The sequence below is a fragment of the Gossypium arboreum genome, chromosome 7, assembly GCF_025698485.1.
Source record: "Gossypium arboreum isolate Shixiya-1 chromosome 7, ASM2569848v2, whole genome shotgun sequence".
Classification (NCBI taxonomy): domain Eukaryota; kingdom Viridiplantae; phylum Streptophyta; class Magnoliopsida; order Malvales; family Malvaceae; genus Gossypium; species Gossypium arboreum.
Window position 1 is genome coordinate 13,064,119 of NC_069076.1, and position 17,400 is coordinate 13,081,518.

At 36.9% G+C, this 17,400-nt stretch overlaps 1 non-coding gene across 1 annotated transcript; it reads right to left on the minus strand.

Moving 5' to 3' along the window:
* Window positions 1-2,879: 2,879 nt before the first annotated feature.
* LOC128295980 (small nucleolar RNA R71) lies at window positions 2,880-2,986 on the minus strand. Its single transcript, XR_008286527.1, has one exon. It is a non-coding gene; the product is annotated as a small nucleolar RNA R71 (small nucleolar RNA).
* Window positions 2,987-17,400: the final 14,414 nt, after the last annotated feature.

Genomic DNA, 17,400 nt, shown 5'->3' on the forward strand with positions numbered 1-17,400 from the left:
GGCAAATTGACTTTTCAGATGGCCTATTTTTGTCCACACAGGAAGAGACACGGGCTTGTGTCTCAGCTGTGTGCGACACACGGTCATGTTGCACAGCCGTGTGTCCCCTGGGTTACCCTACGATTTTAAGTCAAGCTTGAGCATAGCCAAGGCACACGGGAATGTGGCTAGCTGTGTGACCCAAGTCAATTTCGACCATGGCCAAGGCACACGGACGTGTCTTGTGGCCGTGTGAACAAGTCAGTATGTATGCCCTGTTTTGACATGGCTTAGACACATGGGCATGTCTAAAGCCGTGTGAGGCACACGGCCTGTTCACATGGGCGTGTAACCTGTACAACTTTGAAAAATGCCTAAGTTTTGAAAAATTTTGTATGAGATCAGTTTAGTCCCGACCCCTTTATAAAGTATGTTAAGGTCTCGATGACCTATGTAAGGGACATTGTATTGATATTTGATCTTCAATACTATGATGTTTGTGAAATGAACATTAAATGTTTCAATATGTCTGATAACGCCTTTAAACCTTGTCCGATGACGGGTACGGGTTAGGGGTGTTACATATATTCACTTAATTAAACATATTAAGCACATCATCTCATATGAGGGCCAACAAACATGGATGAATATACATTACAATCGAAACTTTGATTTATGCATGTCATTACAATCATATAAAACTATCCGAACAATTTAACACATTTACTTAAGTTATACGAGCTTGCCAATCGTAATCATTCAAATAATTATACATGAACATTCTTTCTACCTGTATTTTTAGTAAGTTATCTAAACACATGCATTCACTTGAACAAATCAACCATATACACCATGGGATTGTCAATCCATCATATTGATAAACTGTAATTTACAAATATTTTTACCCTATGCTTAACACATTTTATGGATGATTTCCTATTAGAATTAGTGAATTTGATGCTCCTAATGCTTTAATTTCATGTTTTATACTTAGGATAGCATAAGAGAGCAAAAGGGATAAGAAACGGGCCAAAAATGGAGAAAATGAGCCAAAATACGAAATCAACACGGCCTGGACCTCCTCACACAGGCAAACCACACGGCCGTGTCAATTTGGCAGTTTCGAAGCACAATTTACACGGGAGTGTCCCTGCTGAGCCCAAGTTGAGTCCAATTTAGAAAAGGCTAATTTTGAGGGCTCTTAGGCATTCCAAAGCCTATAAATACACCCTAGAGAATGAGGAAAAGGGAGACAGAGAAGAGAGAGTAAGGAATTACTCCAAGGAAGCCGATTGATCCATCTCAGAAGTCGGATTCATCATCAAGACTAAAGATCTCTCCTCAATTCCCCCTTCAGGAGTTTTGGGTTTTCTTTATGTTTTGTATTCTTTATCATTCTAAAATGTTGTCTTATTTAGTTATGAACTAAAACCCCTAAATACCTAAAAGGAATGAAACCTAAGACGAATCTTGTTATTATTTTCTGAATTGTATGATAAATATTTAACTTGTTCTTAATTATGTGTTCTTAATTCTTGTGTTGATATCCCAGGATACTGATTCAAGATATGCTTTTACTCAGAGGAGGAATAGACCCTGTTTAAGAGTACATCTGTTATAATTAAGCGGAGTTGATTGCATGCCTAGACATAGGGTGACAAGATTTTGCCGGATTAGGATGAAACCTAATAGTGGGATCCATAGATCGAGTTAATGCAACCCTAGGGTGTTAATTAGAGAAAGGTCTCAATTTTTCAGTCTAGGGATTAGACGTTATTAATCTTGAATAGGGATAAAACATAACTTAGGGATCTCTACAGAACAAGTTAAATGAATAAATCGTCCGATTCGGAGCCAAAATAACAAGTACAGTCTAGGTGGATTTTTCCTTAGGTATTGTCTTAATTCAATCGATTTTCCCAAAAGCAATTCCCCAATTTCATTCTCTGTGAGTTCTTAGTTTAGATAATTAGTTAATTAAAACAAAACCTCTTTATTTTTAGGTTAGATAATAAAAAGACAGTCATTACTAGTACTTTTAGTTCCTTTGGGTTCGACAATCCGGTCTTGCTAAAACTATACTATTGTTCGATAGGTACACTTGCCTACATCATGATAATAGTTAGTTTCAAGAACGATTAATTATAAATATTTAAAACCTATCACGAAATCACGCGATCAAGTTTTTGGCGCCGTTGCTGGGGAACTAAGATATTAGGAACGCTCAATTTTTATTACTTTAGCCATTTATTTTTCTTGCAATTTAATTTAATTTTATTATTACTTATTAATTTATTTTTCCTTCTCTTGGCAGGTTTTTATAGTTTATGACTAGAAGAAACCCGTCAGGACCACTACTTTTTGACGAAGAAATCAATTGCACAATTCGTAAAAACCAAAGAGAAATAAGGTGAAGCTTAAGATACACAGAGAACGAGCAAGGGGATGATACTCAACCCCCAACCGAAGAGATGGCTGAGAACCAAGACAATCAGCTACCTTCTATAATTGCGGTTAATCAAAATCCTACTCCAGGCACTATGTATGATTATGCTAAACCTTCTTTAACAGGAACTGAATCGAGCATAGTTAGACCTGCTATGGTTGCAAATACCTTTGAACTGAAACCTAACACTATTCAAATGATACAGCAACTTGTTCAGTTTGATGGTTTGCAGGATGAGGATCCCAACGCTCATTTAGCCAACTTCTTAGAACTATGCGATACATTTAAAATCAATGGCATTTCTGATGATGCCATACGTCTTCGATTGTTTCCCTTTTCATTAAGGAACAAAGCTAAACAGTGGTTGAACTCGTTACCACGAGGGTCAATTACTACTAGGGAACAAATGATCGAAAAATTTTTACTAAAATATTTTCTGCCGGCTAAAACGGCTAAATTACGTAACGATATCTCTTCTTTTGTGCAGATGGATTTAGAAACACTCTACGATGCATGGGAGAGATACAAGGACTTACTGAGAAGGTGCCCTCACCATGGGTTACCACTTTGGCTCCAAGTTCAAACATTCCATAATGGTCTGCATCCTTTGACTCGGCAAATGGTTGACGCAGCTACTGGCGGAACCATCAACAATAAAACACCTGAAGATGCTTATGAGTTCATAGAAGAGATGTTACTGAATAACTATTAGTGGCAAGTCATGAGGACAAAGCCAACGAAAATAGTCACCGTTTATAACGTTGATTCGGTCACCATGCTCTCTAATCAGGTAGAACTCTTGAATAAGAAAAATGATGGTTTTCTTAGTTCTTCACAGGTTCACCCAGTGATGCAGTGCGAAGCAAGTGGAGGTGGAACAAGCCATTCAGAATACCAACCTTACGGCCACAACATGGATAACGAGCAATTAAATTACATGGGTAATAATCCTCGACCTCAAACCAATCCATCTAGTAACACTTATGATGCAGGTTGGAGGAATCATCCCAATTTCTCGTGGGGCGGTCAAAGAAATCAAAGACCACAACATCCTACGGGTTTTCAGCAACCACCCTACCAACAGGAAAATAAGCCGAACCTTGAAGAGATGCTCTCAAAGTTTATATCGGTGTCAGAAACCCTTTTTTAGAACATCGAGACAGTACTTAAAAATCAACAAGCGTCGATCCAAGGGCTCGAAACTCAGATAGGTCAGCTTTCCAAACTAATCTCTGAACGACCACGAGGTAGTTTGCCAAGTAATACTAAACCCAACCCAAGGGAACAGCTCAACACGATTAATGTTAAAGATGAAGAAGGATTTGTGGAGCCTGAACCAGAACCGAGGCAAGAAACTGTGTTAAGCAAAGGTCAAGGTGAGGTAGATCAAAATACAAACAAATCAGTGAATGTCGAATATAAACCTCGTGTGCCATACCCCAACGCAACAAGGAAAGACCGCTCAGATGAAAAATTTGGTAGATTCCTTAAACTCTTAAAAAAATTACATATTAACTTACAGTTTATTGAGGCCCTATCGCAGATGCCAAACGCAATGAAATTTTTAAAAGAGCTTTTAGGAAATAAGCAGAAGTTGGACGAGGTGTCGCATGTGGAGCTAAACGCAGTGTACTTAGCTATTCTGAAAAATAAGCTACCGAACAAACTAAAAGAGCCAGGGAGTTTTACGATTACTTGCTTAATTGGTAGCTTAGATGTTAATAATGCATTAGCTAATTTAGGGGCTAGTATCAACGTCATGCTTTATAAAAGCAACTAGGTCTCAGGAAACCCAAACAGACTAGGATGAGCATTCAATTAGCAGATAAAACTATAAGATTCCCTAGGGGTATTATTGAAGATGCGCTAATTAAAATCGATAAATTCATATTTCCCGTTGACTTCATTGTTCTAGACATAGAGGAGGATAGCAACACTCCTTTAATTCTAGGAACGCCCATTTTAGAAACTACTAAAATGGTTATTGATGTTGGCACAGGTGAACTCACACTCCGTGTGGGAGATGAAACAATCACCCTTCAAGTTCGCAATTCTGGCAACCCATCGGGAATTGAAGGTGATCGTTTAACCCATTCTCCTAAAACTGACAGTATGGTACAACCTACTTTATAGGAAATGAGTTTGAAGGAAGCGCACGAGTCATTCTCAAGCAATAGTAAAGGACCTGTTCATGAAGATCGAAGATTACAAATCGAGGAGCTAGATGAATGGTGGACGCATAAACCAAGAACACCTGAAAAACTGAATCTACGATAGAACGAGCTCAATACCTTTCTAAATCAACTTAAGGTTGGAGATAGAGTCTTATTCGCTGTCGCAGATCCCCACATTGTCGCTACCGCACCAAATGAAGAAATCCCTCTTACAGTACTCAACATTTTCCCATTCGGTACAGTCGAGGTGAGTCATCCCAAGTTCGACACTTTTAAGGTAAACAACACACGTTTAAAACCTTATTTTGATGAGATTGATAGCAAGAATAAGGAGTATAAACTCCTCAAACCACCATGATCATTCAACGGAGAGGTAAGTCGATCATAGACTATAAATAAACGGTTCTCGGGAGGTAACCTGAGCACTAACTATATTAAATTCTTTAAAATTTAGTATTCGACATCTAACTTACTAACAGAACACTTGAATATAGGTTTTCCACAGAGACACGGCCAAGCACAAGGGCGTGCTTATGGCCGTGTGAAAACAGGGCAACGGTTCCCCCAAACACGGGCTATGATAAAATGCCACGGCTGTACGACATGGCCGTGGTCGAGCCTGCCAAAACAACACGGGCGTACGACACGCCCGTGGCTAGCACCCGTGATCGAACCTGTTAGATTGACATGGACGTAGGTCTTTAGACACTGGCATGAGAGAAGCGAACAATGCCAGACACGGCTGTGCAACACGGCCATATGCACCCACACACCCAAGGAACACGGGTGTGTATTAAATGTCAGTCGCGCCCAATTTTAAAATTCACGAATCACACAGGCTGAAATTGGGGAACACAGGCGTGTTCCCTAGCCGTGTGCCCCAAGATCTATAAATACCCTACACTATTCACTTTCTTCCCCATTCAAAAACCCTAAACCTAGCCGCTGTAAGTCCACACGCCCTCCCTGCCATGCACGTGCGCCGCTTCCCACTCCATTTTTTATGCTCAATCTCTCTCCCCTAGCGTTTGTTTACTCCTTTCACTTCTATTTTACTTATTTCTAATGCTTAGTATCAACATAATCTTCATATCTTTTGAACTATTTTTCATTTTTCTCATTATTCTATCATTTAATTTGCATTCTTAGGTTAGTCATGACATTACTATGCTTATTCTCATGCTATTACCATGCCAATGTCTATCATTTAATTTACATTCCTAAGATTAGTTATCATACATTTCGTGTTAAATTGAGATTAGGAAAATACCCATTACATTTCTATTCTCATTCTCATTGTTATTATGGTTGAGTTTGCTTTATATCAGTAGTCTTGGCTGAAATAAGTTAGTTCAAATTCATGACTTTTTACTTCTTCGAATTAATTTACTTATTATCATTATTCGTTTATCTATTCTTATTATTCTTTATATTACAAGCTTTTAATGTTGTCTTCACGAGGAAAGAAGGCCGTTGTCCCTGCTTCAAAGAAGAGGAAGGAGCGTCATCCTCCGCGGGTCCAACCACGGAAATTAGTCACCCTCTCCTTCAGTTTCCCCGAGGGCCTCAAGAAGAACTTTTCCAAATCCTTCGGGCCTAACCTTTAATTGCGGGCCGCTGCATCGATTGGGCTACCGTAGAACAAGTTTAGTTGGCTGATATGATTCGGGCCCTCTTAACCACCGACCCTTGAGAGCTGTTCTTTGGGATCATCGAACCAACATACCACGAGCTCACGATGGAACTATGCTCAACGTTTCATCTTCAGACCGTAATGACGAACTACGATGATCCCTGCACGGTCTAGTTTCGTCTAGGCGGGTTAGTCTGCCAACTCAGCATCCCAGAGTTCGGTGCTACACTGGGTTTATATACGGAGAAATTCATGGAGGAGAATGACTTAGATACTCTCAACCGCCATATCCATCGTTCTCCTTCACGGTGCTGGAATGTACTAGTACCAGGTGGGGCCACCTACAATCCCAGTCGCTCCAAGACATCAGCTCTCCCTCCCTCCCTGAGGTACGTACACGCCATTTTGGGTCACACCATTACAGGGAGGCGAGAGAGTACTGGCGTCGTTAACACTCACGATGCCTACTTTTTATGGTGTATGTCACACGGTCATGTCATCGACCTTGCCTATTTTATCGCCCTCGCGATTCAGCACCAGACGGAGCGGCATAGGAAGGGGGTCATCTCCATTAGCCCCTATGTTACTCGGTTGGCTTGACACTTCGGGCTCCTCAACTCCGCGGCCCAAGAATCATCCCTTACCCTCATCGGCCCGATGTCTCCACAAGGCATCTCGAGCATGCTTAGCATGAGGATGATCGAGAGGCACCGAGGAACCTACCCTCCCCAATACCGTCTCGCCCAATCTACCGAGGAGGAGGCCTACAAGGACATTCCTGATGATGTCCCCCCACAACACAAGGACCCACGACTCAGCCACCACCACCCTCTCGTCTAGTTCATGCGGCGGCTTTATATGCTGACATCTCTGAGCGCCTCACTCGATTCGAGTCGCAGTGTTTTCAACAATTTGACAACATTGATATTACTCTATAGCAGATTTGTCAGCACCTCCACATCTCATTGCCAATCCCACCTCACGAACCATCCAGCGATGAAGATGTTTAAAAACATTTATTTATTATTTTATGTTTTTAATTTTTATTAAAACTATTTTTTATTTTTATTTTTAATTTTAGTAGATTTTAGAATTTTATTTTTAATTATCAATTTTGGTTATCTCTTTATGAGTAATTAATTTTCCTTATATCTCCTAAAAAGTTCCTTATTTTATCACAGTTATATAGAGCTCTTAAGCTCATCTTGGCATAGGAACTAAAAACTCCACCGGGAAAGGTTCTCCATGACTGCCATGTCCTGATCGACCACGACCATAGCTACCACTAGATATAATATTCTTTTGGCGCAGGACTTATGGACTAATGAACCTCTACGACAGCCAGAGTATCCTCATCCACTCTTGAACCAATTACTCTCCAAAACTCCAGTTCGAGGAATTCATCATACAGGAAGTTTCACTTCTCCCCCTATCTTATTTTTATACTCTAGTATCTACCTTTGTACATTGAGGGCAATGTACATCTTAGTTGTGGGGGGGATATTTATTTCATTATCAGAAAAATCCCTGAATAACTGCCTTGTTCTCTAAAAAAGCTCTCATATCATATTTAGGATAAATTTTGATTTATTTATGATTTTTGTTGATATATATTGAATTAAAACATAGGAATTTATGCACTAATTGTTTAAACCTCAAGACATTAGAGAATCAAGCAGGATAAGTTGATTTTTAAGAATTTAAAATCTTAGGTTATTTACCTAAAGTTTAGGTATTACTTTGAGTTAGAATTCACAAGTTTTAAACATTAAAAAGCCATAATTTTGGTGAGATTTTTGAGACTTTTGAGACTTTTGAGCATCTATTAATTCTTTCATGCTCACCTTTATTATTGCTTTGAGTGCGTCAGTATTGAACTGCTATTCTAGAACTTGCTTGATTATGCATGTCGAGACCATACCATTTGATTTGATATGTCAAAATGATTAAGGCACTTAGGATTAACCCACTCATGCCATGAAAAGCCTACCTCCATGATTAACCCCTAGTAAACCCCCTTGAGCATAACAAAGCCATTCCTTGAATTACCCATAATATTAACCCTTAACCCATTATTGTTGAAATCCCTTAAATTAATCCCTATTTTTTTGTCGAGATTTGAGTTGAATAAATTGATTATCTATGTTTTGTTCTTAATAGTTAGTCTATGTTATTTAACTTGTTCTTCAAAAAAAAAACTATATATACATATTAGTAATTCCATATTCTGAGAAGAAACTCTGTTGTACGCAAGTGATGATTAACTCCTTTTCTAGTTAGGCAATTTTTCAAGTCAATCTCGATTCTAACCCTTTCTTTCAGCTTGCGACCACACCCCCTAACCAACCCTCATTACAACCCTCTAAAGACCTTCTGATTGATGTATCATCTTAAATTACAGTGATGGAGATTTGATTTTCATACAAGCCTATGGTAATGACTTTTCATTATTGACTATTGAGTGTTTCATTTATTATCCTTAAACACCTCGAGTGATTGAATCTTTAGTGAGGATGTGAAACTTTGTGATATTCTGAATCGAAGATAATTACTTAGATGAGGGGAGACACCTAAGTTTTTGGAATAAATGCTCAACTTCGAATGTTTGAAACTTTTATGTTCTTTTAGTTGAATTCTCAATGTATGATTACCTACGGATTAATTTGAGATATTATCGATAGAAATTATAAGTTGAGAAGAATTTATTTTGATTGTGAGTTGAGAATTTTGCTTGAGGACAAGTAAATGCTTAAGTGTGGGGGTATTTGATAAACCGTAATTTATACATATTTTTACCCCATGTTTAACGCATTTTATGGATGATTTCCTATTAGAATTGGTGAATTCGATGCTCCTAATGCTTTAATTTCATGTTTTATACTCAGGAGAGCATAAGAGAGCAAAAGGGATGAGTAATGGGCCAAAAACCGAGAAAATGGGCCAAAATACAAAATCAACACGGCCTGGACCTCCTCACATGGGCAAACCACATGGCCATGTCAATTTGGCAGTTTCAAAGCACGATTCACACAGGCGTGTCACACGGGCGTGCCCCTGTCGAGCCCAAATAGAGTCCAATTTAGAAAAGGCTAATTTTGAGGGTTCTTAGGCATTCCAAAGCCTATAAATACACCCTAGAGGAGGAGGAAAAGGGAGACGAAGAAGAGGGAGTAAGGAATTACTCTAAAGAAGCCGATGATCCATCTCAAAAGCCGAATTCATCATCAAGACTGAAGATCCCGCCTCAATTCCCCCTTCAGGAGTTTTGGGTTTTCTTTATGTTTTGTATTCTTTACTATTCTGAGATGTTTTCTTATTTAGTTATGAACTAAAACCCCTAAATACCTAAGAGGAATGAAACCTAAGACGAATCTTGTTATTATTTTCTGAACTGTATGTTAAATATTTAACGTGTTCTTAATTATGTGTTATTAATTCTTGTGTTGATATCCTAGGATACTAATTCAAGATAAGCTCTTACTTAGAGGAGGAATAGACCCTGTTTAAGAGTACATTTGTCATAATTAAGCGGAGTTGATTGCGCGCCTAGACATAGGGTGACAAGATATTGCCGAATTAGGGTGAAACCTAATAGGGGGATCCATAGATCGAGTTAATGCAACACTAGGGTGTTAATTAGAGAAAGGTCTCCATTATTCAATCTAAGGATTAGACGTTATTAGTCTTGAATAGGGATAATAACATAACTTAGGGATCTCTACGGAACAAGTTAAATGAATAAATCGTCCGATTCAGAGCCAGAATAATAAGTACAGTCTAGGTGGATTTATTCTTAGGTATTGTCTTAATTCAATCGATTTTCCCAAAAATCAATTCCCCAATTTCATTCTCTATGAGTTCTTTGTTTAGATAATTAGTTAATTAAAACAAAACCTCTTTATTTTTAGGTTAGATAATAAAAAGACAGTCATTACTAGTACTTTTAGTTCCTTTGGGTTCGACAATTCGATCTTGCTAAAACTATACTACTGTTCGATAGGTACACTTGCCTACATCGCAATAATAGTTAGTTTCAAGAATGATTAATTATAAATATTTAAAACCTATCACAAAACCACGCGATCACATATATAAGCTCATTATGCCATGTACACAGTCTATTTCATATTTTTTTATATCACAAATATTTACATGATCATTTCACGAATTCTTATTTGTACTTTTCCGAGTTTTAACTCCTCATAACTGCACTTTATTAGAATACTTTAGTATCACTATCTACGTGTTCGGTATAGCTTGATTGGAGAGTACCTTTATCTAAACAAGATAGTTCTTATTCGCGACAGGAGACATCACACTATTACCAATTTGTGGCATCTATAGCTAGGCTCTTACACGTGCTAGGTTAGTTCGAGAATCGACTAAACCATAGCTCTAATATCACTAAATGTAACACCCCTTACTCGTCTCCTACGCTGGAGCAGGGTACAAGGCAATTACCAGACTTAATCATTCACAAACATGTAAAAACCGAACCATAAAATTTCATTCATATCAAAACTTTTCATACACATGCATAATGTCCCGTACACGGGCCTACGAAGCCTTAAACATGCATTGAAAATAGTTAGGGACTAAACCTAAAACTTTAGAAAGTTTTGGGAAAACTTAGAAAAATTTTCCATGACATGAGGTCATACGCCCATCTTGGCACAGGGACACGCCCATGTGCATTCGACACGCCCGTGTCCTCAGGCCGTGTAACTCTATGACAATGACGTCAGCGAATAATTTGGACCACACGGCCAAGCCACATGCTTGTGTGCTAAGGCCGTGTCCCCCACACGGTTGAGACATACGACCGTGTCTCAGCTCGTGTGGCCAACACTTAGTCTATTTTCAAAGCCTTTAAGTTACCCTTAATCCTTCACATCTTTATTTCCATATTACACATTTAATTCATGGCCTTGAGCATTTAGATTGGTCATAAAACATTCATCATACACATATTTCATAACACCAACCATATATGGCCAACAAGTATAATCACATCATAAGCATTAGAACATAGTATAGATAAATAGGTTCACAACCATAATCAATATGAGCCACCCTTCATGGCCATATACAAATAACTCAATATAGGCCAATACATTTGGCTAGTCATGTTAACACATATCAAAAAAACAAAGTCCCTATACATGCCACTCACTTGAAGGTTCTTAATATATATATATATATCAATATTCAATGGTGATGGCTTGATAGTGTGGTGCTGCCTTCGACGATCTCCAAACCCGAGCTAACCTGTCAACACTAAAGAAAAGGAAAGGAAAGGAGTAAACTTTATAGCTTAGTAATTACATATGAAATTAATAAGCAATTTATCAACTTGCTTATCAAGGTAATACAACCATATTTACACTTTTACTCATGTTTAGGTCAAGTTGTTTTCTCAAGTCACAGTCATTAAATTATTTATATCTTGAGCTATGAACTCCAAATTAAGATTCGCTAATTTTCCCTGAAACTAAACTCACATATCTTCTTACCATAAAATTTTCAGAATTTTTCGTCTAGTCAATAAGTTCAATTTAGTCTTTAAATTCACCCTTGTTTCGTTTTCTGATAGTTCCAACCCCTCTTCACTAAAAATTAATTATCTCCTCATACGGGATTCAGATGATGTTCCCTTTTGTTTCTTTTGAAAATATACTCATTAAGGATTCTAAGCATATAAATTATAACCTATAATTATTTTTTTATAATTTTTAATGATTTTCCCGAATCAGAACAGGGGATTTTGAAATCATTTTTACTTTGTCACACAACAATTCAAATATCTCATAATATGAACTTTGCTTACACCATTTCTTCTATATGAAACTAGACATAATAATATTTAATTTCATGTTTTATTCAGCCTCTAATTCGATTTCCACATTTTTTGGTGGATTTTCAAAGTCAGACTGTTGCTGCTATCCAAAACTGTTTCAATGCTAATTTTTACCCTTTATAATTATCTTTAAATAGGCTTTTATGCCAATCAATTTCTCTTTTCATATTCATTAGGCCACAAGGTGAAGGGATAAGCATATCATGTCCCAATTTAATTCGACCTAAAAGCCTCATTCATAATCATCCATCAAATTTACCACATAATTACACACCATAGGTATCGGCCTAATATTTACAAGGTCGTCACAAAGTCATTCTCATGGGTATGACTTACTCATTTACATTCTTACCAAAAGTCCAGTATGCATCGAGCTCATCACTCATGAATTTTTAGTACATACCTATACCCTTTCAACATGGTCATAAACATAGCTTACTCATTTTCATAGCTAGAACTTACTCGTATCATTTCTACTATCAAGGCAACATAATTAGACTCATATCTCATAAGTTCGAATAAAAACTTGCACCACTCACAACATGATTATATCATTCCATATCATTATCATAAGCCTTAAAATAACCCGTGAATCCTTTTGGGGTACTAATGGATATCCGATAAGTCACACACAAGAAGGTGAATTGCTGATGCCATGTCTCAAACATTGTCTTACACTGGCTCTCATGTTGTGGCCAATGCCATGTCCCAGACATAGTCTTACACTAGCACACATATCACTACCGATGCCATGTCCAACATGGTTCTACACTGGCCCACAATCACCCCGATGCCATGTCCAACATGGTCTTACACTGGCTCACATGTCACCCAAATGTCATGGCATGGATATCCAATCAATTCCTAGGTTAAACCGGGAATTTACCACATTAATTTTCATCATACATTATTCAACCATATTATGTAAAAATCATTCATTCAACATATGATAATGATAAGGTTACCTTACTTACGTACAACTTACTCGCTTCAATGGAATATCATATTCCATCAAATTTCCAATGTATTCAACCATCACATAAATGTTATTAACATTTGGCATCACTTTCTCATACTCAATATCATCATCATAGTAAGATAGATTTCAAGTCTATTAACAATAACATGGATAACACGCTTATTTAGTCACATGGACTTACCTCAAATGCAAAAACGGCTAATTATTCCCTTTTTGTCCTAAACCATGTACTTTCTCGATTTAAGCCCGAATCTCGATTTTCCTTTATCTAAAATAATAAAATTTACTCATTTAATCATTACATTAAATTAAGCATTCCAAAATTCATACTTTGACAAAATGACTATTTTTCCCCTAAATTTTCATAAAAATTACAATTTTGCCCCTACGCTCGTAAAACGATTTTTATCAAATTTTCTCATCAGCCAAGCCTAGCCCAACCTTTATTAATCTTGTAGAAACTCATAATTCCAATTATTTCACACAATTCTCATCCACTTTTAAAGCTTTACAAAATGGTCCATATTAGGTGTTTTCATGAAAATCCTTTCACAAAATTTGTTTATTTAACAACCAAGGTTCATTTTATTCCATAAAAATTCAAAAAAAAATGAATACTCTCATGGAAAAACCCTAGACTTTCAACCATTTTGCAAAATAGTCCCCTCATTAGCTAGATTATGCTATAAAGGTCCCAAAAGTACAAAAATTATCAAGAAAGGCCATCAAAATCACTTACTTGTAAGGGATATAAGTTGCTGATATTTTGAAGCTCCAAAACCCTTATTTTTGCTGGTATTTTTGGTGGAAAAGAAGGAAGGAAAAAGATGAAGTCCTTTGTTTTATTTTAATCTTATTTCTAGTCAAAATAGGTCACCAACTTCACCTAATTTTGACTTTTCTATTTCCTTTATCTCTATGGCCGGCCAAGCCTTTCTTAAAGGTCTATCTACTCTTTAAATACCCCCAATTATGGTTCTCTAGCTATTTAGCACACTTAGCTAGCAAAACAAACCTTTTTCCCTTTATGCGATTTAGTCCTTTTTCTCAATTAAACTCACAAACACTAAAATTAGTTCACCAAAATTTCTATGTATCCATATAATCATGCTATAACGCCAAAATAATATTAAAAATAATTTCTCCAGCCTCAGAATAGTGGTTCTGAAACCACTATTTTGAATAGGCCCAAAATCGAGCTGTTACATACATGGCAAACCATTACATGGCAGACTCTCCTGCAAACAGTTCAACAATAGACTGTCCTGCGGACTCCTATACTGCGGAATGTCCTACGAACTCCGATATTGTGGAATGTCCTGTGGACTCCTCTACTACTGAATGTTAAACTAAAATGCATTTAATCTTATGCCTTGTTCAAAATAACATCTATGTGGATACAACAGCATTACATGTATACATATCTAGAAATGGACTTGTGTCCCATTCATTTACAAATGTCAAAAGACAAACATAAATAACTTCAAACTTGACAAGTTTGCATAATCATATCTGTAACACCCTATACCCGATCCGGATACCGAATGTTACAAAACTTAAACACTAAGTAAAAATTTTACAACAAGCGTAAAGCCATTTTAAAACATACTTCTTATTCTTTTTTTTTACTATTCTTAAAACAAAAGATTAATAAAAGAGAATGTTTAATAATTACATCAGATTTTTGGAAACAACATATGACATTTCAACTTAAAATTTTGTTAAAGGCAAACTTCTTCATGGCATAGAGTACTAAGCGCCATGTTCCTATGGTGTCCTCTGTATGCATAATATCACAACTCAAACTGCCAACTTGGCGCAATCTTGGCTTGGTCCCTCCTGACGCGCCTACTCTTTAATCAAAACCTACATCCCAAAGAGTCACTTTTAAATTCAAACAAACTTAGTGAATTTTAATCAGGTTACATTTGAACATTTATTATTGAATTCCTTAACTTGAAGATTCTAGTTTTCCTTTCAGTCTTTGGTGGATACTTTTCTAATATCGGCGCTTACATATACGCCAATTCACTCATTAGGCAGATTACAGATTTCACCACTCAATACGGATCTCATTTCCTCTTCAAAAAATGGATGCATTACTCAGAAAGATATTCATTTAGAATCTACCTTCAACTAATTCTTACACAAATAGATGTCGTACACTTTACCCTGGATGGTGTACTCATAGATATTTTTCTTGACGGATACTTATACTAACTAATCTTTTAAGATAAACTTCATATGAATCCTACCTTTGGTAGATTCTTATTCTAAATTTGGAAATTATTAAGAAACAAGTCAGATCATATCTTAAATCAACCCAAACCACAACTTATTCTGATGGATGAACATTCTAAGTTATCCCAGGAAATCAAAGACAATCATGTTACATATCATGAGAACGTCAAAGTTTGGTGGACAACATAGACTCCCGATAACCTCTATATATAGCATGAAATATTTAGATTTGATGGATACCATAGAATTTAGATAACTTCCTTACATAGCATAGACAAACTCAGATCCAGTTAACACTTAGACCACCTATAATTAAAATACGCCAAGTTCTTTATACTGACGAGCTACTATGGCAGATTCACTCTTTAGAAACACTACTGAGAAATCTTTCAAGAAATACCCCTAGGGCAAATTCAAATTTCACCACAAGGCTATCCAAACAAGGATATTTTCAAACTTACCCAGATCACTGCCATAAAGTCAACTAACAGAAAAGTCTCAAAGCGTACCCAGATCTCGCGACAAATCTAGTTAACAAGATTTCACCTCAAGGGTGTTATAGAATACACCAAAAAGGCATCACAGAATTGATCTTATCGTATTGATTTTCTGAGAAGTGCCACGGCCATGGTCTTTCCACATGTCTACCATACTGGCCTCTTCTCGTGTTTATTGTCCCGACAGATCTTATGTTTCTGGTTCCAGCGGACTACATTCTTGCCATAATGGCCTTCGTGTTTACTATTCTGATGGACTTCACTAAAAACACCATGAGGTCCATTATCATATCACATATTTTCCCGACACTCCGCCAAACCCCTGATCTCCAACAACTTAGTCGTGCATTCTCATTTAACACAAAACACACTTACATAGAATTCATTTATACTCCTAACAGATTCATGCTCTCAAATACCTAATTTCACATACACACATACCACACATCATCTTATTTATGTTGCACATCATATACCTCATTTGTAAACATGGAGACACTTTATGATACTTCACACACACATATACTTATCAATTATCTAAGAAGATGTCAAAATAAGAATAACCATTGTAAATAAACATGTATAAGGTAGGTTAAAGACTCGCATGAACCTCACGTTTACTTAAGCTTAAAGTTCCTGTTCTGATAGTCCTACCCGAACCAGCAGCACCAACTGCTTAAAAGATCATGGAACTTCCATTAAAACTCCATTTATAGACAATTTACCAATATATCAATTTCATGTGACCCTATTACAGGGCCTTTCACTCATATTCTACTGTTCTTGTACCTTATAACATCCTTATTCTTCATAAATCTCAACATAAAAAGTTATAGAACTTACCAGGAGATTGAAACATCATTGATAAAACCAAAAATCTTAGCTTTCAGTCCTAAAGAATAAGAAGTTAGGATGAAGAACCAGAACGTAGAGCAGAAGGAAAAAATGACCATCTAAAATGTTCCCTTCCTATTATATTTATTTAGTTTCCCCTTCAGTAGGTCTTGACAAATGTCAAATACATACTAAAATTGTCCTTTAAATGCCTACCAAAACCGGGAAAAATATAAAAAGGAAATCTGGATGCAAATATTGTTTGACAAGTCAAGTCCATTCAGTTATCTCTTAACCAATCTCATTGCAGGACCAACTTGCACAGTGTTCGAGCAAACTGAGTGTACCATACCCATAGCGATAACTAGCATGTGGCGTGGTCTTAAAGACACTTTAGTCTTATACAGCTTTCTCATATACTTAGTAGGCACTTCCAACTCAGCCAAAACTCTAAGGCGTACTCTCTATTTGTCGTACTCTTTATTCAATTGAAGAATACCCCAAGATGAAATCCTTAAATACTTCTATAGGCAGATACTTTATGTACCAAACTAGTTTTCTAGAAGTCTATAAAATGGTGAACTATGCTACCATAGTGCGCCAAAATAAGAAACATGCATGCCTACTAGCCCTTTTCATGGATCCGCCGATGTTGGAGTGTGACAATATCCACATATATTCATACCATGACCCAATCTAAATAAATTAAAGTCTACCAAATCTCTAGGCAGATAGTGTGAGCTTCTTGGGATCCAATCGA